The 26,805-nt window shown below is 40.3% G+C and overlaps 1 pseudogene; it reads right to left on the bottom strand.

The window, feature by feature from the left end:
• Positions 1–16,891, bottom strand: part of LOC127438735 (nicolin-1-like) — a 31,091-nt pseudogene extending 14,200 nt beyond the window's left edge.
• Between the last annotated feature and the right edge of the window lie 9,914 nt (positions 16,892–26,805).

Genomic DNA, 26,805 nt, shown 5'->3' on the forward strand with positions numbered 1-26,805 from the left:
CACCTTTAATTCATCCAATTAAATATAATCTGATTACACTACTTTAATTCGGTGTCTGATCTAACAATCTAACACCCCCCAATGATCAATGTAAGCTTCAAATAAAGCTGGCAAGTGACCAAGGTATAAGAAGGATAATCCACATCTAGGTGTGTGTTAAACTATTTTAATGCACTTCATGTAAAATAAATAAATAAATAAATGTAACACACTCCCTTGTTGAAGTAGGAAGGAGGGAGCGGGAGCTGGATAACAGTCCACGTAAGTTTTATTCAAACTCTCATCACTCAAATTAACACACAATTTTCTTTTCAGCATAGGTAACCACACACTCATGTCTGTCTCTCAATTTCTGGCTTCTTGTCTCGCATTTATCTCCCCAACGCCGCTGTTAGAGAAATTACGCACAGGTGCGGTCCTTACCATTCATTCCTCCCGGCCTCGCTCTCCATTCACAAACCGGCGCTCGGCCACGCCCCCGCTTCCACATACCCCCACCACCCGACTCAGACCGGGGAGCCATCTGGCCTGCCCCTGACCACCCCCCATGCCGAGAGAGGAAGTCCACGACAGCCATCTGCGCCCCAGGCCTGTGGACCACCTCGAACTTAAATGGCTGGAGTGCTAGATACCAATGGGTAATCCGTGCATTGGCATCCTTCATGCGGTGAAGCCACTGGAGTGGGCATGGTCCAAACAGAGAGTGAAGGCCCATCCCAGAAAATAGTATCGGAGAGTGAGGATCACCTATTTGATCGCCAAACACTATTTCTAGAATGTGCTGTACCTAATCTCCCTCACCGAGAGCATGCGACTTATGTACAGAATGGGGCGCTTCTCCCCCTCCACCCTCTGAGATAGCACGGCCCCCAACCCCCTATCCAATGACAAGGCTCCGTCCACTAGACCGGGTCTGGTGCCCCCTTTTTAGTGAGATCTGTCAGCGGGCTGGTGATGGTCGAATAATTAGGCGCAAACCTTTGATAATAGCCAGCCAGCCCCAGAAACCGTCTCACCTCCTTTTTGGTTTGGGTCTTGGGCAGATCGCAATTGCTGCGGTCTTATCAATTTGGTGACACACTTGCCATTGACCCATGGGAAGCCCAGATACCGTACTTCCGCCCATCCAACTGCACACTTCTTAGGGTTCGCTGTGAGTCCCGCCTGTCTCAGCAATCTCAAGACAGCACTCAGATTTTGAATGTGCCGCTGAAAATCATTACTATAAATAATAATGTCATCAAGATAGGCAGCGGCATAGGCAGATTGTGGGCAGAGGATTCTGTTCATGAGGCGCTGAAATGTGGCTGGGCCCCAAACAAACTGAAAAGAAGTGTGACATATTGGTGTAAGCCAAAAGGAGTGGAAAATGCAGTTTTCTTTCAGGACTTGGGAGTCAAGAGAATCTGCCAATATCCCTTTGTCAAATCCAGTGTCAAATAAAAGCGAGCTGCACCCAACCGATCAAGCAGTTCGTCAATGCGTGGAACTGGATATGCATCGAATTTAGACCTCGTTGACTTTTCTCAAATCCACACAGAACCAAACCGACCCATCAGCCTTGGGTACCAGGACCACTGGGCTGGACCAGTCACTGTGGGATTCCTTGACTACCCTCATATCAAGCATGGCCTTGATTTCTTCCCGTACCACTTGTTTCTTATGTTCGGGTAACCTATAGGGGCGACTGTCTCAATGTGGTGTTCTATGAGATTTGTACGACCAGGGAGAGGTGAAAACACATCGGAACATTCAGCTTGCAACCTGGACACCTCTGTGATTTGGGACGGAGAGAGGTGGTCTCCACATGGGACCGGGGTGATTTGATATGTTGTCTTACTATTCACCTCCAGCCCCAGCTCTTCCCTCTCTGGAACTACCATCACCAATGACATGGGGACCGCCTCTCTCCAAGGTTTCAGGAGATTAGGGTGGTATATCTACCTTTCTCCGCCCTTATCCGTTCGCATTACCTCATAGTCGACATCCCTGACCAGCCGTGTTACCTCAAAGGGTCCTTGCCACTTTGCGAGTAATTTAGAACTCGATGTGGGTAATAATACAAGTACTTTATCTCCCGTTGTCAACTCACGAAGCCGAGCACCCTTATTGTACAGCTGGGATTGACGTTCTTGAGCCTGGAGCAAATTCTCCTGTGTTATTTGTCCCAGTGTATGGATTTTTGCTCTTAAATCAAGAATGTACTGGATTAAATTTTTGCTCTCTGAAGGTCCCTCCTCCCAATTTTCCCTCAAGATGTCTAAGACACTGCGAGGTCTGTGGCTGTACAGTAATTCAATAGGGGAAAACCCCATGGAGGCTTGCAGGACATCTCATACTGCAAACAATAGGGGTTCATGCCATTTATCCCAATTCCTTGCATCCTCGTGAATGAACTTACCAGGCCATCATTCTGTGGATGGTAAACACTGGTGCAAATCAATTTAATTCCCAATCATTTGTACAGTTCACAAAGTGTACATGACATAAACATAGTGCCTTGGTCAGTTAGGATCTTTTTCGTGATCCCAACTCAAGAGATAATATGGAAGAGTGTCTCCATAACACTGTTTGTTGACATGTTGCATAGCGGCACAGCTTCTGGGTATCGTGTTGTGTGATCCACCAGGACTAACATAAAGCGATGCCCCATGCTGAGGTCCATCCCAATTCTTTCGAAGGGGACCTCGATAAGCGGAAGAGGACACAATGGCGCTTTTGGGTTGGTCGGAGGATTCACCAGCTAACATTCGTGGCATGTCGCACACCACCGGCGATCATCCCCATGAATGCCCGGATAATAGAACAGGGCCATGAGACGATTCAGTGTTTTGACTTGCCCTAAATGTCCCCCATGGGATTATGATGAGCCGCCTGGAATAGCATTTCCTGACGGCTCTTAGGCATCAACAACTGGGTTGTATCTTCTTTTGTCTGAGTGTCTTGCATCACCCAATACAACCTCTCTTTAGAATCATAAATGAGCGCAAAGTTAGGCTGAAGCCGCTGACCATCAGTCACCTTCACTTGATCAAAGGTGTGCCTGAAGGTGACGTCACGCAACTGTTCCAGAGGGAAATCCCCAAGGGGAATTCCTTGGAGGTCCAGGAGGGTGGGGGGTGGGGTCCTCCCTTTCCTTCATGTGCCCCTGACGTGGTGCTGACGTCGACACCTCAGGCACCGCCTCCCCAGCCAATGCTGCGCACATCCCACACTGGGCTACCCAAACGCAGGACACATCCACACACATTTCCCATAATAGTGTTTGAAAGGCCGGCCAATTCGTCCCCAAAATTAGTGGATATGTGAGGCGGGGACCAACTGCCACCTCTATTCTATGCTTTTGCCCCTTGAATTGTATGTTGACGGACACTAAAGGGTATTCTTGAATATCCCCATGCACACACTTCACCTTCACCCGGCGTGCTGCATCCAAAGCCTCACCTTGAACCAAGCATTGATGAATCAAGGTTTGATTACAGCCTGAATCCACCAAGGCTTGACATATACCCCCTTGGATAGTCACCAGTATCCGGTACATCCCAGCTTAATTGGGGTGGCCTGTGGCACGTCGGGAATCTGAACCGAAGCCCCCACCTCCATCAGCTGGCACTGGTCCTGGAAATGTCTGGGATTCCCACAGTGCCAGCAGACCGGTCCAGGCTTTAATCCCCCGCACTGGTAGCTGTGGAGTCGCCAAATTGTGGGGGAGAGGAGACAGACACAGGGGGAATAGGAGGGTTGGGGAAGCCCCGTGTCTGGGCAGCAGGTTTCGGGTACAGGGACCCCTTGTTCCAGGGAGTAGGGATGGGTAAAAGGGAGGATGGACAAGAGTAAGGGTGAGAGGTAGAGAGAGAGACAGGGAGAGAAGAGGGCTTGCCGGCCCCCAGATATGCCGGCAAATGGTCCTCAGCCAGTTGGACAGCCTGGTCTTGTGACACCGGATGGTGGCACTGGACCCATTCCGCTGTTCTTCTCGGCAACCAGGTGATGAATTGTTCCAGCACCACAAGATCTACTACCCGTCTGCGTCACACTCCTCTGCCAGCAGCCACCGGCAACAGGTGTCATGAAGCTGTTTGGCGAATGCGAATGGGTGGCCAAGCTCACTAAACATCAGCGAGTGGAAGTGTTGCCGATTTTGTTCAGGACTCCAGCTGACCCGTTGCAAGATGACTTGTTTCAAGTCCGGATACCCCAGGAGGTTGGCGACTGGGAGTTGTTGGGCTGCCAGTTGAGCTTCTCCCTACAGCAGTGGCAACAGCCGGACCGCCCACTGGGTCTCTGGCCACCCCGATGCATCTGCCGCATGGTCAAATAACTCCACGAATGCCTTTGGGTCATCCTCTGGTCCCATCTTAGCGAGCGTGAATTGGAACATGGTGGGGGCGGCGGCCGGGGTCACGTCGGTAGAATCTCCCTGCTGTATCAAGCTCCATAGCACCTGTCGATCATCCGCTTGAGCTTGAAGGAGGGCCTGGAAGCACTGCTCCTGTTCCTGACACAGCTCAAGAAGAGCCTGATGTTGAGTTTGGTTTCTTATTTGATTATTTTATTTTGCATTTTGAATTTAATGGATGTCATTGCAAAATGACTAGAAATAAATGTACAGTATGTACCTTTTTAGAACATCTTTGCTTAAATGTCACCATTAAGTTCCATATAAGTAAGAGGGAATTTCCATGCCATTATATCAAAGATCCACTAGGACACTGTTTTTGATACTTCCTTGCTGCTTGATGAAGACTTGCCCATCATTGCAATGTCTGCTGACATCAAAAATGGTTTAAAGCTATTACAGCAGATGGGGTGAGTGCTCTGCCGTGCCTCAGGTGAGTTTCAATGCAAATTTCACGTCTCTGAAACAGAGCTAAAAAGCGTTGAGGGAGCCTGATCTCAATATATGAAAGCAGTCATTCAAGAAAACTCACGTATCAAAGACCAGGTACAGCAGATCCCCGGAGAGACACAAATGGGCCTAGTAACCGTGATGACAAACAAAATGTTCTCTGCGCAGCAGCAATTACGCTACAATGGCTGACGGAAAGCTTAAAGTTGTCTTTTAATTGAAAATCCTGCAAACACATGTGATGGTGTTGTCTCAAAGGATATTATAAAAAATAAAAAATAAACTTTAATGAAAACTGTTATGTCAGTGGTGTTTTAGAACAATTTTGGTGCTTGCACAAGCAGTGATTTTGCATTTGTCACCACTGTAAATTGCCCTGTCATGCAAAAAATTCATTGTCCTATATGCACAGCTCAATTCAAAGAATTCACAGTCTATAATAGGGATGCACAGATTTGATACCTGGATCGGTATCGACTCCGATACTGAAGCTTTAAGAGGGATCGGGTATCGGTCCGACGTGCCCGATCCAAATCCGATACTGTGTGTTAGTCATGTTCGTTCAAAAAATGACATAAAAGAACCATAAAAACAAAGTAATTCATATGACTCATGCATTTTATTCAAAGCCACTTGAAAACGTGCAATAGCTCTGTGAATCACAGAAGGCTGTGTTTAATAAGTAAATACATAAAAGGCACGCGCAACTCCAGCGCTTCAGTGAATGCCGCTGCTCTGTTTGCACACACACACTCGTGGCTATTTTATTTTATTTATTTTATTTTTTTCCCCTTTTTCTCCCAGTTTGGAATGCCCAATTCCCAATGTGCTTTTTAAGTCCTCTTGGTCGTGTAGTGATTCGCCTCAGTCTGGGTGGCTTCCGCATCTGAGATTGTCAATCCGCGCATTTTATCACGTGGCTTGTTGAGCACGTTGCCATGGAGACATAGTGCGTGTGGAAGCTTCACGCCATCCACCGCGGCAACCACGCTCTACTCACCACGCGCCCCACCGATAACTAACCACATTATAGCGATTACGAGGAGGTTACCCCATGTGACTCTACCCTCCCTAGCAACCACGCCAATTTGGTTGCTTAGGAGACCTGGCTGGAGTCACTCAGCACGCCCTGGTATTCGAACTAGCAAACTAGCGAACTCCAGGGGTGGTAGCCAGGGTCTTTTCCACTGAGCTACCCAGGCCCCCTACTCGCGGCTATTTTTAGCCTTCACGCGGTGCGCAATATTTGAGCGCTACTCATGAACAACATCCCAGATGTAGATACTCAATAGTTCGGTTCACTTATAATATGCATTTAGAATGGCACTGGAGGTGCTTTTTTTTTTTTTTTTTTTTTTTTTTACCAGAATTTGAATAAGAAGCGAACTAAACTACTGTGAACTTGCCTACAGACACACTTACAGGACTTCCTGGAGAGTTCAGAATGTCAAAATAAAAGCATGAGGGTTTAAAAGTTAAAGGTGCGCGATTGAGATATATTACTACTATAATATATTATTATAAGTTGAATGGGTTCCTAAAAATAACTGTGTGAATGAAAAGTGAGCTGATATCTTACAACTAAATTGAACAAAAAAGAGATCTGAATCCTTTAACCCTCTGGGGTTGGATTTTTTCCTCATAACAGTGGAAACAACTTAAAATACTCTTAAAATACTCCATGAATATTTAACACACAAACATGAAACATATGTCTAAAGAAAGCCTTAACTGTCTACTGGACATTTAAAACAAATTTTCTCCTGCAATGTAATCTCTATGAAACAAAGCAATGTACAGTTTTTCCTGGCTCAGCTAATTATCGCTAATGTGATCACACCCACCAGCAGAGCGCGCTATTCATACAGTAATGTGCTGAGGCAATCAATGCAAATGGTAAACGCCCCCAACAATGCCTTAAAAAACATCAAGTTCATTCACTTTTCTGCGCGTTTGGAAGATGGCACACTACACAGGTAAGGAAGTGCCTGGATAGTTCACGTTTTCCTCAGAAGAAGAGCGGGAATCCGATGAAGAACGTTTGCATTTTGAAGAGCGACTTGATCCAGCCGAGGATACAATTTCGGATGAGTAAGTCATTTAGTTTTACTTACATATTAGTTGACATGCTATTTTATACAAACATGGACATATTTTACTAGTTGGAATATTTCCAGACTTGCCTGCCAGTATTCAAAGTATTGAAATTTGGAATATGTCCTAATAGGCAAGTTTTATTTACATTTAAATGTTGTTTCAGCTAAAGCAGGTATTTAAATTGTATGTTGTATGATATAAATATGATATGTAATATGATATAAAAATAATATGAATGTTTAGATTTTATTTTAACTAGTGTTTATGCTGCCTCATTATCATCAACGAAGCTTGTGCTTGCCAATATCTGTTCGGGTGTAAATGTGTAAAATGTGCTGTAAATATGCCCATATTAGAAAATCAGCATATTAGAATGATTTCTGAAGGATCATGTGACACTGAAGACTGCAGTAATGATGCTGAGAATTCAGCTTTGATCACAGAAATAAATTGCATTTGACAATATATTCAAATAGAAAACAGTTATTTTAAATTGTAAAAATATTTCACAATATCACTGTTTTTGCTGTATTTTGGATCAAATAAATGCAGCCTTGGTGAGCAGAAGAGACTTCTTTTAAAAACATTAAAAAATCTTACAGATCTAAAACTTTTAAACTGTAATGTAGGTCTAAAGTTTTAATGTAAAGAAAATGTATAGTCAGATTACTTCTGTTAACTTAAACTTAATTCTGTGAATATGCTACAAACAATACATTCAATCATTAAGTCTCCTCACATTCATTCTCTCTCAGGGGAGGTGTCTTTGTCTCCTCAGGCGTGAATCACATCAATATTCATGGTCATCCACGCCTCCTCGCATATGGCCTTTCTAACACTAAAAGTGTCTTACAAAAGTTAAATGACTATATTGTTTTGTATGAATGAGTGATCAGGATGGGTTTCACATCATTTCTGTAGCAAAAACTTTAGGCTACAAGATCCAGTCCTCAAAAGTCTTGTGAACAAATGTTTAGTATGTGTTATATGGCCTTTTTTCAGTGACTTAAAATTTGTGTTTTTTCAAAAACATTATTTTCTCAAAAATACAAACATGTACATACATATTGTTGTAGCCCAGTTTGTGCTGAATACAGTGTTATCAGACTTTAATATTTATAGCCATTAATATGTTTTTAAACAACTGAAAACGCACAAATGTCAAGGCATGTCAAAACTTCTCCAGGGCCCAAAACACCCTCAGACCCCAGAGGGTTAAATCCAGATACAAGTTGAAAAAATTGTGCAAAAAGAAAAAAAAAGGCTTCTTTTGTACTGATGACTTATACTGGAATTACTGTTAACTTTGCTGGTACATTATCCAGCATACTAGTTAACAATACAGTTTTTCTTAATAATCTATGCATTTATATTGAAATAATGTGTAGTTAGAGGTTTGTGTTTTTTACATATTAAAGAGCACACCCAATTAGTTCCACACAATAATGTAAAGATATTTTAAACCGATTATGCAAAAAAACAACACTGTTATCGGATCGGGATCAGTATCGACCGATACTGAGATTTCCGATATCAGAATCGGATTGGAAGAGAAAAAGTGGTATCGGTGCGTCCCTAGTCTATAATAACTATCACCAATGTACCCTTGAATGAGACACATAACCTCAGATTAAGTTTAATGTATGAAATGGTCAGCTAAATGACAAGGTGCTGAGAAAACAATAAAAAAACAAAAAATAAATAAATAAAAATTGCAATCCATCTGTATGATGCATCTATAAAAACACTGAAAACAAAATACAAATAAAAACTAGGTGGTGCTACAATAAGCACTTTACATTTCGCCTTATACCTTCGAAAATGCATGGTCTAGAATCCTTCTTTTTTTTTTCTCTGATTCCCTGAGTCAAGCGAAAATTATGACCCCATTTGCACCTGGTATTATGATGCGTCTCGGGTGATCTGATAACATGTGGTCAGGTGAGACACATCACTGTTTACACCTGGTCGTTAAATGCGTCTCCTGTGGCCACTTGTGTTCAGATTTGGAGGTGAGGGACTCTGTTTCATGACGACATACATCAATCACTATGTCAGTGTGTTACAGCAACTTAATTTTTCCATGACACTTGTGTAAATAACAAACATGGGATACAATTCAGACTTTGCTACTGTATTCTCCGTTGCTTTGCTTTATACCCATTAACACCAATGTAAAATATCGACTGTCCCTCACGTTCGTGTGTGCACTGGTTCATTGGGGTAATCCCAGAATTTTATGTAAGAAGAAAACCCCACTATTGCAGCACAATTCCACTGCAGGTCTTGATAGAAAGTGAAGGAAACAAACACAGCAACAATTCTGGAATATCTGGAATAAAGCGAAGCAACGGAGTAGCAAAGTCTGAATTGTATCCCATGTTTGTATTTACACAAGCGTCGTGGGAAAATTAAGTTGCTGTGGAGAAAGCTGCTTACTGACCGAGCCGCATGTATATGGGAGTAAAGAGTACGCCACTTATACAGTGCACGTATTCTCCGTTGCTTCAGTTTATTCCAGATATTACCGAATTTTACATTGATGTGTATAAATGGGTATAGTTTATAGTGTATGTGATTTTACATGCGTTTTTGACCACAATTGTATGTGTTTTTTGTGATCCAATACAAAACGTTTTAGACCCTGTTTAGACCTGTACGCTGACCACAGGGTATTTCCTGCATAGAGAATTACGAGGCGGCCGCTTCCGTCAAATCCGACTGTCCGACTGTCAGGGTAAGGATAACGTTTGCCACTGCTGTGAAATTAAACCACTATAAAAAAATCTCCAAAGAGCCAGCAGAACTTAAGCAATAGCCCTCCATTAAGCTTAACAACAAGCAAGCTAATCAGGCGTTGGCTCAAAATAGCATTGTGCAGGGTCGGAAATGCCCCCAAAATTCAGTATTCAAATTGCTCCTGTTTGAGTTGTTTTTTTATATTGATAACATAATATAAAATCCTCTGTGGTTACCGGAGGCGTCAGCGTGATCACCTGACTTTTCCCTGATAACAGCAGAAAGAAATACTCCATAATTTTTGGTCATACAGATAAGAAAAAGACATCATTCGAATCTATAAAGGGTTTACTTTTATTTGTGTACACTCACAATAACAGCAAAACTTTGTGGTTTTGTAAAATAAAGAAATCATACAGGATGCACTTTCTGCCGTCTCGGTCTCTGTGAACTGTCTGGAGCATGTCACAAAAATGAACCGAAACTCAGTATATCCTTGCCTCTCAGACATGAGAAATATGTCTATAGAAAGCTTGAACTGTCTACTTTTAAATGAACCAATTTAAATAAAAAATGTCTTGGTTACTGGTGTAACCTCTGTTCCCTGATGGAGGGAACGAGACGTTGTGTCGATGTAGTGACACTAGGGGTTCGATCTTGAGAGCCCCAATCAACTTTGCTTAAAATAGAAAAGGCCAATGAAAATTGGCGAGTGGAATTTGCATGCCACTCTCCGCCCGGACATACGGGTATAAAAGGAGATGGCATGCATCACTCATTCAGATTTATGCTGAGGAAGTGATAGAGAGTCCCGGCCATGTCAGCGGCCGGTCACCAGTAGCCAAGACGTTCCCTGTCTGTCACTCACTCGATGTTGTGTCGATGTAGTGACACTAGGGGTTCCTATAGAAAACGCTGCAGGCGCTGAACCGTGCCACGAGGCACGGAAGAGTGGACACGGGCAAGCTGCTGCGTGCCTCGCAGCGAGCGCTCAACCATGTCGTGACCTTCCAACGAGTTAGGTAAGGCGTCTCCCTAGTCCCGTTAAGGGGGGAGAGGGCACTTACCCAAGTAGGCTACTGGCAGTGCCTTTCTTAATTTGCTGTTAAGCAATCTCCGGCCAAGCATTTTCTAGAATAGCGCTGGGAAGTGCTCTTCCCTCTCCAGAAAGGAGAGCACTACGGAGACCACATCCTGCCGGAGGGAGGTTAACATGTGGAACATACCTCACATGGACTTACCAACGGGGAAGTACACATATGGAAAGATGCCACAGTAGGACCCTATCTATAGAGAGGGTACGCAGCACAGTGGCCGAAACATAGAAAGCTCTGACGAGGGGAAACACAGGTTTCACCTAAGGGGGAAACCGAACAGTGGAAACTCATCATACGGGATTACCAAAGGGGAATCACCACGCATGGAGCACTGAGCCCAAGTACTCAGGCTCACCTGGAAAGGAGAATACCAAGAGTACTGGGCCTGGTGGCATTATTCCTCCACCGAGTTCGTCACCGGACAGCGCTAAAGAATTAAAGAGGCATCACCGGTACGGGGAACTGTTGTGGAAAAAAGTGCACATTATCACCTTTGAAAGAGGGGAAAGGCACAGTGCAAGCGGAACACCCAACCGGCCGCCCGGTCTACCTGCTGTTACCGCGTAACACTCGGGTCGAAACTGGGTTTATGTGTAGGTTATAAAACCTCGCAAAGGTATTGGGCATAGCCCAACCCGCAGCTCTGCATATGTCTGCTAAAGAGGCCCCCTTGCCAGTGTCCAGGAGGACGCAACACCTCTAGTGGAGTGCGCCCGGACTCCCAAGGGGCACGGCAAGTCCTGAGACTGGTATGCGAGAGAAATGGCATCCACAATCCAATGGGCCAACCTCTGCTTGGAGACAGCTTTCCCCTTCTGCTGTCCTCTAAAACAGACAAAGAGCTGCTCCGAGCGTCTAAAGCTCTGTGTGCGGTCTAGATAGATGTGCAGGGTGCGAACTGGACACAGCAACGACAAGGCCGAGTCTTCCTCCTCTGAAGGAAGCACTTTCAGGTTCATCACCTGGTCCCGAAAAGGAGTGGTGGGAACTTTGGGCACGTAACCGGGCCGGGGTCTCAAGATCACATGAGAGTGTGCCGGCCCGAACTCCAGGCATTCACTGGTAACAGAGCACCTGCAGGTCCCCCACTCTCTTGATGGAAGTGAGTGCCACCAGGAGGGCCGTCTTCAGAGACAGAGTGCTGATCTCGGCCTGCTCCAGGGGCTTAAACGGGGCTCTCTGTAAGGCAGGTAGGACCACAGAGAGATCCCAAGAGGGGATCAGGCACGGTCTAGGAGGAACCTGTTGATCAGGTCACGCTGTCATGAGGGATTGCCGTCCAGTGTATCGTGGTGAGCTGCTATGGCAGCCACGTACACTTTCAGGGTAGAGGGAGATAACCGTCTCTCCAGCCCTTCCTGAAGAAAAGACAGTACAGACCCTAGGTCTTCCGTGTCCCATCCAGGAGCCAGACATGGAGGTTCCAGAGGTCCTGCCGTGGGTGCTGGAGCATGCCTTGCCCTTGAGTGAGAAGGTCCTGCCTCAGGGGAATGAGCCAGGGAGGTGCTACTGTCAGAAGCATCAGATCCGAGAACCAAGTCCGGTTGGGCCAGTACGGCACAACAAACAGGACTTGCTGCTCATCCTCCCTGACTTTGGCAAGAAGCAGACGGGGTGCGGGACCTCGGTGGCCTGAAGGATGTGTTTAATTGCCTCGGTCTGCTTTCTCACCGTCGAGAACTGATGGGCCCCAGGGCAAACGCCGTGACCTTCGTCGCACGTAAGGTGAGGTCGGTCGAAGTGCGCAGTTCCTGCATCAGCCCTGGGTTGGTCCTACCATAGTGCAGGTCTTTTAGTGCCTTGGCCTGGTGGACCTGCAGGATGGCCATGGTGTGCAGGGCGGAAGCGGCCTGACCCGCGGCCTTGTAAGCCTTCATCATTAAAGAGGAAGAGAACTTACAGGCCTTGGAAGAGAGCCTTGGTCGGTCGTACCAGGTGGCTGCACCCTGTGGGCATAAATGCACCGCTACGGCGTGCTCTACTTGTGGAAGCTCAACATATCCCTTAGCCGCTCCGCCGTCGAGGGTAGTCAGAGTGGACGAGCCCGCCAAGCGTGTATGGGCAGTAAAAGGTGCCTTCCACGACTTCGTTAGCTCCTTGTGCACATCCGGGAAGAAAGGCACCGGGACTGAGCCGCGAACGCTCAGGGCAGGGTGGAGGGTTCCACTTCAGCCCAATGTTCGCAGCCGCCCGGGTAAGCAGAAGCCCACCCTCCGATGCCGAGACCGAAAGCTCATACTCGTCGCGAGCCGCGAACGATACATTAAACCCGACCTGAGGCAGACAGCCTGCATCGTTCGACAGCTCATCTAGGCAGAACGAGCGTGCTGGGGGATGGGAGGTCCGCGGGGGCTGAGCTGGCGGAAATGCTCCGATGTCCACATCCAGATCGCCCGTGGTGCCTGCCGACCCGGCCGGCTGAGCGTCAGCCCAGGACGGACCGGGTTGGGGAGCAGCCGCGGTGGCTCCTTGCTTCATGAAGAAGGAAGTGAGCCGCGACCGCAACGTTCTCATGGGCATGTCATCACAATGAGAACATAACCCTTCCACAAAAGCCGCCTCTGCATGCTGGCGCCCCAGACACTCGAGGCAGATTTCATGGGTACCCGGAGGGGAGAATCAGGCTGCCGAAGCACCCAGGGGAAACCGTGTGAGGGTGACCACTGATATGCGCCGTAAGAATCCAGCAGCGTAGCAAAGGGTGAGAGGACGAACACACAAGCATTCGGCTCCGAAGAAAAAAATCTGAATGAGTGCTGCACGCCATCTCCTTTTATACCCGTATGTCCAGGGTGGAGAGTGGCATGCAAATTCCACTCGCCAATTTTCATTGGCCTTTTCTATTTTAAGCAAAGGTGATTGGGGCTCTCAAGATCGAACCCCTATTGTCACTACATCGACACAACGTCGAGTGAGTGACAGACAGGGAACAAATATTCTCTGATTGTGTATTCCGTATGAAACCAACAAGAGGTACAGTCTTTCCCGTTTGAGCTCATTATCGTTTTTGGAAGAAGACACGCTGTGAATTTACCTCAGAAGAAGAGCGTGTCTCACAAAAGTTAATTTTGTCTACAAAATTTATTATGTGTTTCATGGCCTTATTTTTAGTGACTTAAAAATGACTAACCACACATAATCTTGATTTTCTCAAAAATGCAAACATGTACATCTCATGTTTGGAGGCTCTTATGTTACAACACTGCTGAGAAAGTGAGTTTATGTATTCATGCTTGACATGATGACTACAATCATGTCAACTGTATCTGGGCAAAATGTTGTATTGTTATCTAAAAGCAAGTTATGGCATTTGGAACCAAGGTAGCCTTTTTTATCAAAAGTCCAAAAAACTCTCCAAACAAGTGATCTGATAGTTTTACTGAACCTAAGAACTACTTACATTTGATAACATAATTACATAGAATAAGTAACAAGTAATAAGATCCAGCACTGTTTCAGTTGTGCGCATGGTAAATCAAGACCTGTCAATCTAAGCGATCAGTCCAATCTAAGCTGTAAAACAGTGGCCAATTGGTCTCTACACATCGTCCTGTCCCACCATACCCACTCACATACCTGAGATCAGAGATTATTTTATTATCGGTTTAAGAGGTTAATCAAGTTTGCTGTTTGTTAACTATAAATGAACACATTAGCTGTTATGTTGTCTTTAATTAATTTAATGTTGAACAGGTTAGCTTTTTTAATTAAATATGCTATAAGTTGATAATTGTCATTTTCTTCAATCATATAATTATTAGAACATCTAAAATATGTTGCTTGTAAGTGTTTGCTTCAGCCAGGGGAAGGCATGATACAAGTGTATGTGTGCACACGATCAGGATGGTACTACCTCTGCCTCATTTTGAGCCAGGAAAATCCCTGGCTGACCACGTCATCTGATCACCAAAAACACATCTTAATACCATGTGGAAACAGGGTCTATATCTCCGATTTCATTTCTGTCAATAATATTTTTACACCATTTTGAGTTTGCAGAAAAACTTTCTTTTTTTTCCCAAATAAATAAATAAATAAATAAATAATCAAATTCATATGAAATTTTGCATGTATCATCCAGAGCAGTGTTTCTCAACTGGTTTTACTTCGGGACCCAGATTTTACATTGGACATCAAGTGGCGACCCAACAGTAAAAAACATAACCTGTATTTAATTTAGACTGGGTGGCATTTTCTTTTTATCTTGCATATTTTTGTTCATGGTTTTCAAGGATAAAAGCATGTATCAAGTTTGATGTCAACAACAAAAGATGCAAAAGAAGTTTACTCTGCCAAAAGTTGATAACCCTGTTTATTCATAAGAGCCTATTATATTTATTGTCCTGTTTATTTCCTAATTTCACACATCATTCAAACAGAACATATATTTCACAGGAGGAAAATGTTGTCCATAATTTTTCCATAAGTCTTGGAGGACCAGCCTTCATGTACTTGCCCTTATATATTTAAAGTGCAATGCCACAAGCACATGCAAGACCACTGATGGCTCATCATTACTGTGGTTAAGTCAATGAAGCTAGTGTTTCTAAAAAATAATAATAATAGCAATACTAAATTATAGTATGTGTTATGAACAAATAGTAACCTAAACGCATTTAAAAACTTTAACCACAACTGTCACAGTTGTCATAAAATTGAGGTCTAATAGATTATTCCTAATAGAATATTTAATATGAAACTAAAACATTTTTGTCAAAATATCAGTTACTGTTACTACTGTAAAATAGTGAAACATTTTTTAGAAAGGGTGATGATGTGTAATTTGAAAACCTTTATTTTGGCGCAAAGTGTTGCTCTTTTTCTCGTCAGTGCTGTTTATAATATCAAGGCTGTCTACGGTTTAAAAGGTTGGACTTCCTCCATAGCGCTTTAAACTAGAAAATTCTCACTAGAATTTAAATGGGTCACATCTGTTTTGTGGTCTGCACCGCGATATCAAGGAAAACCTGGTTGATCGGCACGTGCTCCAGAGAAACAGTAGATATGGAGCAGATCAGATCATTGGCACGAGTGGTTCCATGATGACTTGCGTGAAAACCACACTTCAATCGCACTGCAAAATTATTATGTTGCAGATGAGAAGCATATTTAGCTCGTATAAAGTGCAGAACAGGAGATTATCATTAAATTTGCCTCTGCGGCCTGAAATCTCGCAGTGACTTTCAGATGTAAAATTGAAAGTGAAAGTGGAGATTTAGGGTAAAAAAAAAAGGACTTAAATTTTGATCCGTTTCTCACCTACACCTATTAGTTTGCTTCTGAAGATATGGATTACTTTTATGTCATATGGATTACTTTTATGTTTCCTTTATGTGATTTTTGGAGCTTCAAAGTTCTGGTCACCATTCACATTCACATTGTGAGGACCTACAGAGCTGAAATATTCTTCTAAAAATCTTAATTTGTGTTCTGCTGAAGAAAGAAAGTCATACACATCTGGGATGGCATGAGGGTGAGTAAATGATGAGAGAATGTTCATTTTTGGGTGAACTTTTCCATTGACAATAATAACTCTGGCTGGGAAAAAAAAAAATCGTCTGACGCATCTGCACACAAGAATGTGGTCATGTACACCCTGTTAGAAAGTTTCAAACTAGAATCCCTCCAATTCTCCCTGCTTCAATTATTGTTTTTCTTTCTTCCGTGGTTCTCTCTTCCCTATTTCTCTCGTTCTCTCGCTGGTGACCTTGGCCTACCTGCTGTCTGTATATGGAGAAATAGTCATGTGATCCGGCTTCAGCGTGCGGATTGGCCATCAGGCAGTAGTTTCTCAGACAGGTGACCCACTTAGCAGCTCCTTCCTCTCTCTGCTGCACACGGACCGTCAGATATGCCGTGTAGTAGTTCTTGAAAGAAATCTCCTGAATCTAGACACAAGCACAAGGGAAATACATGCATATTAAGTGTATTAGTTCAATGATGTGTATCCTTCATGAGCTGATGTACTGTGACTGATACTCACATTCACAGGTTCTGCAAGGGTGACATCTGTTATATAGATGCCCGGGCGAGATGAATCAAACACAGCATCTCCAATCTGTAGAGCAATGGGTGACTTTACAGTTCAGCTGACCGATTCAGTACTCATGACTGACCTGTAATCAATAATAATAATAATAATAAAAAAAAAACATCATAACAGTGAAATTCATTCAAATAAAGCTGTGACATGGGATGGTGTAGCATAGGTGATCTAGGCTGACATCTAAAAGTTTGTAGGTTTAAACCTCAGAAGATTTATGAACAATTTACCACTCCACCTTCAGCCAAAGCATATAACCTCAAGTTACAGCAGGGGAACTGAAGCTATAATAAGTGTACTGTCAAACAATTTTGGATAAAAGCATCTGATAAATGATGAAATTAGAAACTAGTAAGTTGTGCAGCATGATTCTGGTTATATCTGAACATATTTGGGCCAACCTGAAATATTTTGTAATTATTTATTCATTTTTACTTTATTTGTATCTACTTAATTTCTATTTTGCATTATTATTATTATTACCATTTATTAAGTATACATATACTGTACATTACTTATGTTATATTATTCTTACATTATTTATATTTAATGGTTTTACCCTAAAAGACACAGAAAATGAATAGAAATCACAGATTAACACATATAATTTACATTCTTATAAATGAAAATATGTTTTGATATATCTGATTATACCTAATTTCTCATAACATATATTTCAGTATTCTCTTTTGCATGCTTGCATTATTTGTATTATTATAATTTATACAGTTTACATACTGAATAAGCATCTTTTATAACAGAATAAGCATATATTATAGTATATACTATAATATTACTATATTGTGTATATTTAATCATTTTAGCCATATTTTTCCCTGAAGGACCCAGACAAAAAAAAAAAAAAAAAAAAAGATGTATATATTGGGTGTGCTCCAAAAAACTAATGAGCTGCCTGCCAAGACAGAATTTTTTTTTTTTTTTTTTTTTTTTTACGATCGGTTCACGGCTGTGATGCCAAACATGCTGTCTTGTTAGGCAGCTCACTAGATTTTGTTGAAAGCTTAGTTGAAAGCTATTTGGTTCGTTAAATGAAGTTTAACATTGTATTTGTGTTTGTTTTTGAGTTGCCACAGTATGCAATAGACTGACATGTCTTTAGATCAATATTAGGTCAAAAATGGCAAAAAAGAAACAGCTTTCTCTAGAAACTCATCAGTCAATCATTGTTTTGAGGAATGAAGGCTATAATGCTTGAAATTGCCAAAAAAACTGAAGATTTCATACAAAGGTGTACGCTACAGCCCAGAGGTTGGTAGAAACGTGCTACATTTACCCCGTTACATTTACTTGAGGAACTTTTTGAAAAAAATAAAATAAAAAAAATAATAATAATAATAAATAAATAAACTTTTAGAGTAGGTTTAAAAGTGGGTACTTTTTACTCTCAATCAAGTATATTTCTAATTATTTTATTTATTTTTTTTACTTTTACTTCGTTACAATGGCCGGTGTTCCTGTTGTTACATTACTAGGTTTAATTTTATTTAATGTGTAATTTATTGAGAGATTATTGAATGGGACTCAGCTGCGCACACTGACACAGTCTGTCTCTCAAGCTGAGTCCATCACTGCTGCAGCATCAAACTCTTCAAAGTGAAACACTTTCTTCGCTCCGCACAGTGAAAAAAAAAAAGAATAGTTTTGTCATGTAATGCCTTCATTTAATACCAAGACAAGCTGATATTTCAAGATTAAAATCACATCTTCAACTTAAGGCAGCACTCTGAGGTAAGTTTTGGCTGTAATGCTAACACGGGCTGTGTGAATGTGATGGTAATTTTCAGGGTGATAATGTAACTGGGCTCTTATGACATCCGTTTTTAAGTGTACATTTTTAAATCAGTGCAGCAATATATCACTGCGCTTTGTCCCGTGTCCCACATGTCATGAGCAGTATTTTCATATTTACTGGAAACTATTGCAGCTACTTCGGGCTGATTAAGTGTATAAATCCATGTAAATATCCATGTTAAGTGTAAATGCCTTTTGCTCTGCCGTTCGCATGATTGACAACTGGAGTGCGAACAGACAGCATTTCTGCGCATTCACAGTGTGGGGTGAGAGGTGCGCGGATGAGACATGTGCGGGCGCGAGGCGATCGTATTGCGAAGAGAGTGGCTGTAAAATAAAACATTGCAGGAGTGAAGGAAGCAGTAAACTCCCAGCTCGTATGTCTTCCCCATGGTGGATTGTGGGCAATTAACCATTTTTGAGTGTACATCAAATGTACACTCAAAATTAGAGTGCATTGTGGGTAAGAATGAGTGAACAAAAGTAGGGAACGAGTGGATCACTCAGAATTCAGACACTCTTACAAAATGGCGGACACCAGAAATAGTGCACTATATAGTGGATAGGGGGTGGTTTCAGACACAGCGAATGTTCCACGACCAGGGTTGGTGCCCTACGCAGGCTACGTACTCTGCGTATAGAGAGCGGCGGTACTGCTGTACAGAACTAATGATCTAAATACGTACGACACTGAAAACTGTAACTACACTGAAATAAGAATCCACACAGGACTTTAAAAGCTATGAAATAGCTAAAGTAGGCATTAATAAAAACATGATCTTTCTTTGGTTTATATTTCAGCATTATATAGAATGTCCTTGTGGGATATTTTCACGTTTTCACTGTAATAATTACTAGAAATATTTCCAAACCTCTCTTATTGAAAAATTCATCCAGATCTGACAAGACCCCTTAAAGGGATAGTTCACCCAAAAATTACAATTCTCATTATTTACTCACCCTCATGCCACCCCAGATGTGTCTGTCTTTCTTTCATCTGCTGAATACAAATGAAGATTTTTAGAAGAATTTCTCAGCTCTGTAGGTCCATACAATGCAAGTGAATGGGTGGCAACATTTTAAAGCTAAACAAAATCACATAAGTCAGCATAAAAGTAATCCATAAGACTCCAGTGTTTAAATCAGTATCTTCAGAAGCGATGTGATATGAGAATGTGTGGATGAGAAACAGAAACAGATCACTTTCACATTCTTGTATTTTTGGTGATTCACATTCTTCCCTGCATATCACCTCCTGCTGGGCAGGCAGAACAATGTCTAGCAAAAAATGACTTAAATATTGATCTGGTTCTCACCCACACCTATCATATCACTTCTGAAGATATGGATTTAACTTCTGGAGTCTTATGGATTACTTTTATTCTGCCTTTATGTGCTTTTTGGAGCATCAACATTTTGGCCTACAGAGCTAAAATATTCTTCTAAAAATCTTAATTTGTGTTCTGCAGAAGAAAGGAAGTCATCCATATCTGGGATGGCATGAGGGTGAGTAAATTATGAGAGTATTTTAATTTTTGGGTGAACTATACCTTTAAAGTGATAGCTCAAACATAATTTAATATTTTGTCATCATTTCCCTACCCTAATGTTGTTCCAAACCCATGTGACCCTTTGTATTATATGGAACACAAAATATGTTAGACAGAATGTTAGGGACTGAGTCTCGGTCACCATTCAGTTTCAAAATATGGAGAATTTTTGTTTTTCACTGGAAGTAAATAGTGACTCAGGCAAACATTCTGTCTAATATCTCCTTATTGTGTTGCGTGGAAGAAAGTCATATGGGTTTGGAACAACATGATGGTGAATGATGACAGAATTTCCATTAATAATAATAATAATTATGTAGTACATGTTCAATGTATATTATGTAATGGAATATAGGGGAGTTAACGTCTATTATGTCATTTGTGAAAGTAACGAGTTACTCACTGCTTGAGTACTCTTTTAATTGGATACGTTCTTACTCTTACTCAAGTAATTATTTATGTTAGTACTTTTACTTCTACTTGAGTAATTTTTTTTTTTTTTTTTTTTTTTTTTTTAAGTAATTGTATTTTTCTTGAGTACAGTTTTTGGCTACTTTACCCACCTCTGCTACAGTCTTCAAAGACAAAGGAAACTGGCTCTAACAAGGACAGAAGAGATGTAGAAGGCCAGATGTACAACTAAACAAGAGGATAAGTACATCAGAGTCTCTAGTTTGAGAAATAGATGCCTCACATGTCCTCAGCTGACAGCTTCATAGAATTCTACCCGCTCAACACCAGTTTCATGTACAACAGTAAAGAGAAGACTCAGGGGTGCAGGCCTTATGGGAAGAATTGCAAAGAAAAAGCCACTTTTGAAACAGAAAAACAAAAAGAACAGGTTAGAGTGGGCAAAGAAACACAGACATTGGATAACAGATAATTGGAAAAGAGTGTTATGGATCTTAACCACATTGAGCTTTTGTGGGATCAGCTAGATTGTAAGGTTTGTGAGAAGTGCCCGACAAGACAGCCACATCTATGGCAAGTGCTACAGGAAGCTATCTGGACAAACTGACAGCTAGAATGCCAAGGATCTGCAAAGCTGTCATTGCTGCACGTGGAGGATTTTTTGATGAGAACTCTTTAAAGTAGTTTAATAAGTTCTGAATTTTTTTTTTTTTTTTTTTAAATTGTAATAGTAATTTTTCACGTTATTAATGTCCAGACTATACATTGTGATCAGTTGAATGCCACTTTGATGAATAAAAGTACCAATTTCTTTCCATAAGAGCAAAATCAGTACATTATTCCAAACTTTTGGCCACCAGTATATATATATATATATATATATATATATATATATATATATATATATATATATATATATACACTATATTGCCAAAAGTATTCGCTCACCCATCCAAATAATTGAATTCAGGTGTTCCAATCACTTCCATGGCCACAGGTGTATAAAATGAAGCACCTAGGCATGCGGACTGCTTCTATAAACATTTGTGAAAGAATGGGCCGCTCTCAGGAGCTCAGTGAATTCCAGCGTGGTACTGTGATAGGATGCCACCTGTGCAACAAGTCCAGTCATGAAATTTCCTTGCTACTAAATATTCCACAGTCAACTGTCAGTGGTATTATAACAATGTGGAAGCGATTGGGAATGACAGCAACTTAGCCACGAAGTGGTAGGCCACGTAAAATGACAGAGCGGGGTCAGCGGATGCTGAGGCGCATAGTGCGCAGAGGTCGCCAACTTTCTGCAGAGTCAATCGCTACAGACCTCCAAAGTTCATGTGGCCTTCAGATTAGCTCAAGAACAGTGTGTAGAGAGCTTCATGGAATGGGTTTCCATGGCCGAGCAGCTGCATCCAAGCCATACATCACCAAGTGCAATGCAAAGCGTCAGATACAGTGGTGTAAAGCACGCCGCCACTGGACTCTAGAGCAGTGGAGACGCGTTCTCTGGAGTGACGAATCATGCTTCTCCATCTGGCAATTTGATGGACAAGTCTGGGTTTGGCGGTTGCCAGGAGAACGGTACTTGTCTGACTGCATTGTGCCAACTGTGAAGCTTGGTGGAGGGGGGATTATGGTGTGGGGTTGTTTTTCAGGAGCTGGGCTTGGCCCCTTAGTGAAAGGAACTCTGAATGCTTCAGCATACCAAGAGATTTTGGACAATTCCATGCTCCCAACTTTGTGGGAACAGTTTGGGGATGGCCCCTTCCTGTTCCAACATGACTGCGCACCAGTGCACAAAGCAAGGTCCATAAAGACATGGATGAGCGAGTTTGGTGTGGAAGAAATTGACTGGCCTGCACAGAGTCCTGACCTCAACCCGACAGAGCACCTTTAGGATGAATTAGAGCGAAGACTGCGAGCCAGGCCTTCTCGTCCAACATCAGTGTCTGACCTCACAAATGCGCTTCTGGAAGAATGGTCAAAAATTCCTATAAACACACTCCTAAACCTTGTGGAAAGCCTTCCCAGAAGAGTTGAAGCTGTTATAGCTGCAAAGGGTGGGCCGACGTCATATTAAACCCTATGGATTAAGAATGGGATGTCACTTAAGTTCATATGCGTCTAAAGGCAGATGAGCAAATACTTTTGGCAATATAGTGTATATATATATATATATATATATATATATATATATATATATATATATATATATATATATATATATATATATATATATATTTTTTTTTTTTTTTTTTTTTTTTTTTTTAATCCTCACATGCATAGGAAGTTCACCAAACACTCTTATATATTCGGGTCTTCTATCACAAATAGATCTACAAAATGCTCAGAAAAGGACATGTGTCAAAGCATTTTCAAGACCATTAGAGCATAATAGAATAAAATATATTCTGATTTATTTTAAAGTTGTATTATTATTATTATTATTATTATTATTATTATTAATAATAATAATAATAATAATAATAATAATAATAATAATATCCAAGAGATAATGCAACAAATCAGGACAAATTATTACTTTCACACTGAAATTTCATGAGATGCAACTGGCTGTCAAACACATACTGAGCTACATATAACACATAATCTACACATAAGATACACATAAACTACACATCAGGCATATTTTGACACTTAATAGTGCACAATTTACATAATTTGAATAGTACACCTAAATAACAAGTGTCATATCAAACTGTTCATGTGTTGGACTTGCTATAGTTTACTTCCATGTTGTTGCTCCATCAAACAGCAAAGTCAAATGTAAATCAAGTCAATCACTGAAACAACAGCGCCACCTTGACGAACAAAAAGCATTTATAATATTTGTGTACACGCAAATGAGACACTGATACTTCACCATTGTTGCACAGAAAATCAATGGGATATAGTATTCATTTGTATAAATACTGTATAGTACTCATTTGTTTTGTAATAAACAAATGAATAGATATCATGTGATAGTAGACTTATATAGATGACATAATCTTAAAAATATAATTTGTGGAAGTGCAAAAAAAAGACACTATTACATAACTAGGGTCTCTAATGATACAATACACTTTTGGTACTTAAGCCATTCTATTTATTATTATTATTATTATTATTATTATTATTATTATTATATTTATATTTATAATTATAATTATTTTGTATTACACTATTTATAAGAGAAATATTGATGAATACTGAGGAGGTGTGGGCACAAGTCCCAAAAAAAAAAATTTAAAAAAAATGGATGAGGTACAGGGGGTAGAATGAGGTCCCGGGTCACTTAAGACCCCAGGTATGAGTTTAAGGGTTTTTATTTATTATTTATTTATTTTTTTATTTTTTCAATAATACTTTACACATGAATTAGATATTATCAGAGATATTAGAAGATTTTTTTTTTTTTTTTTTTTTTTTATACAAATGTAAAATATGTTTGTTAATCTACCTGTGATTTTATTTTCTTTGTATATCCAGAGTTAAAAACTGGGTAAATGGATTGAATAAAATATAAATATTATAATACACTGTATAACAACATGCAATATTATATAAATAATAAATATTTGTGCAATCATAATATTAATACAAGAATTCAAAAGAGAAATTAAATAAATACAAATAAATTTGTTAAAAAAATATTTATTACAAAATACTTGTGCATTTGGAAATGCAGATATATTTTTTTATATAAATTCTAAAGCTTTTTTATAAATCTGTAATCAAATTTGTATTTGTTAATTACAATTCTTGCTAGAATACAAGTGTGCACAGATGCTGATAAGGGAACAAATATGTTCAGATATACACAGAATCATGCTGCACAACTTAATATTTACTAATTTTGTCATTTAGCAGACGTTTTAATCAAAAATTTCTTACAGTACAGTGCACTTATATTATTGTTATTATTATTAATATTATACAACCTATCTAATGTAAAATTGGATATTTAATGTGTGTTCAACAATAATTAAAAATGTAAACAGTTGTGAAAAAAGTATTTAATTGGATAATTTGTTTTCAACACAAAACCATACAGTTACTGAGATATAGGCCTTGTGTCAACTTCCACATGTGACAACTAGCCACGGTCTTCCTTACACAGTAACATAAATGGCAATGTAAAGAGTTAAAATATTTAATTAATAATAATAAAATGTACTGTATCAAAAAGCAAAGGAAAAAGTCATGTGAAAGAACATAAGACATGTGTCATAAAGTAATATAGGCCATACTGTGAATTATGGAATGGAAAGCTATTGGTTTTACATGGTCAAGCTTTTACTTACTGGTTTTACATTTGTCTTTGCTGTGTTCACAACTTTCATGTTCGTCTGAGATTCACAGTGACTCAAAGTTTCCATTATACTGTGGTTTGCATCAGTCTTGTGGAGCATAATTGTTGTGATGAATACTGTACCATGACAACCATGAAGACGATGAAACCAGCTTAGTGTGCCCTTTTGTGCTTTATTATCTTTGTTTGCATATACTGCAGTTATGTGATTACAGTAAGTACTGTATCTAAAACTAAAGACAAGTGCCATTTAAGAATGTGTTAAAAGTGTTATTATTATTATTATTATTGTTGTTGTTGTTATTGTTGTTGTTGATACAGTACTGCCACTGGTTTTCCTTGGTTGAAATGAAGGTCAAATGATGGCACCATAAATCTATACAGTGAACAATAAATAAAAAATAAAAATAAAAAAAAATTCTGTATTCTGTATTATTTCATGTGACCACCTGCCACAGGCAGAGGGCAGAAGTGTTCTTCGGCTGTAAACACATGCATGTCTATTCTGGAGTACAGAATCTGTACTAAAGCCTGATTGCCTTTATCACTTTGCCTATATGAAATATTTGCATTTAGGGTCCACAAACATGTCTAATATTTGGCATGGATGACAGGGAATGTTCTTTCTTTCAAAGTCATGATAAGGATCCATAATTATTCATGACATTCATATTAAGACCATTGATGATCTAGTTCAGCAAGAGGGAATGAAAGGGACAATCTCGAATTACAGAGCTAAAGACGATTCTTTGTCTTAAGGATGTGTCAGGGCAGTAATTTCATGCACATTATTATTATTATTATTATTATTATTATTTTAGGTCTATAACAGGTCTTTAACCCAATACTTTTTTCTTAACTTAATAACAAAATAATATTGTATTTTACAGTATTGCATATTGTATTTATTTATTTATTTTATTTTATTTATTTTTTTACCAAATAAATAAATAAAAAAATTGAGAAAAAATAATTAGTGGACCTCTCTGGACCCCTGTTGAAGACCCCTGATTTTTAAACTATTATTGTAATAAAATAATAGATCAATGCAAAGTAGAATTTGTATTGTATTTTAATTTTATTTATTCATTTTATATGTATATATTGAAAAACTATTTACTATGTATTATCATCATCATCATCATCATTCCTCATTATTACTTTTTTTGAAATAATGCATGCTTGCAAAGCAGAATTTGGAAAGCTTGGCACAATTTTGTTCAAAGTAAACATTATTCACATAAGTGAGTCCAAGGCAGAAAGAGGAAGAGAAACATTTCTCATTCTGGATTATTTTCAGTAGATTTTGATAGAAGGAAAAATAGAACAGCTTCTCAGTGACAGATTCTTGCTTACTAAATCGATACACACACAACAAAAAATTAATAGCACTTTATTTGAAGTGCCCCCCATTGCCCTCAACCAGAACTGCACAAACACTCAAAACAAACACAACATTAGTAGCAAAACTCACACACCTTGTCCCCAGGACGTTACACTGGAAAGCATCCAGGATTCTCATAGTACAGAAATGAGTGACTATTTCAAAATCCAGCTCTTCCCAGGTTCGCATTGGGAAATGGGATAACAATGCTCTCCCATCTGGGGCCAGGACCAGCCTACTGGGTATTTAGGTCCAGGATTTTCTGTATCTAAGCTGTGCACAATCACATTGCCAGTTTTTACAGACTCTGTCCATCACAACCAGAGGTTTACATGTGCAGCCCAGCTCTCCAGACAAAGGCAGAGAATTATAGAAAATGATCTAAAGTTGAGAAAATTTTAACTTAAGGAGATCTATACTATCTGGAGAAAGAAGCTATTAGGATCTACCAATATAGGCTAACTGGCCAATGTTAATAGCCCAAACCTTGAGCACTTGGCTGCAATTC

The sequence above is a fragment of the Myxocyprinus asiaticus genome, chromosome 50 (assembly GCF_019703515.2).
Source record: "Myxocyprinus asiaticus isolate MX2 ecotype Aquarium Trade chromosome 50, UBuf_Myxa_2, whole genome shotgun sequence".
NCBI classification, from domain to species: domain Eukaryota; kingdom Metazoa; phylum Chordata; class Actinopteri; order Cypriniformes; family Catostomidae; genus Myxocyprinus; species Myxocyprinus asiaticus.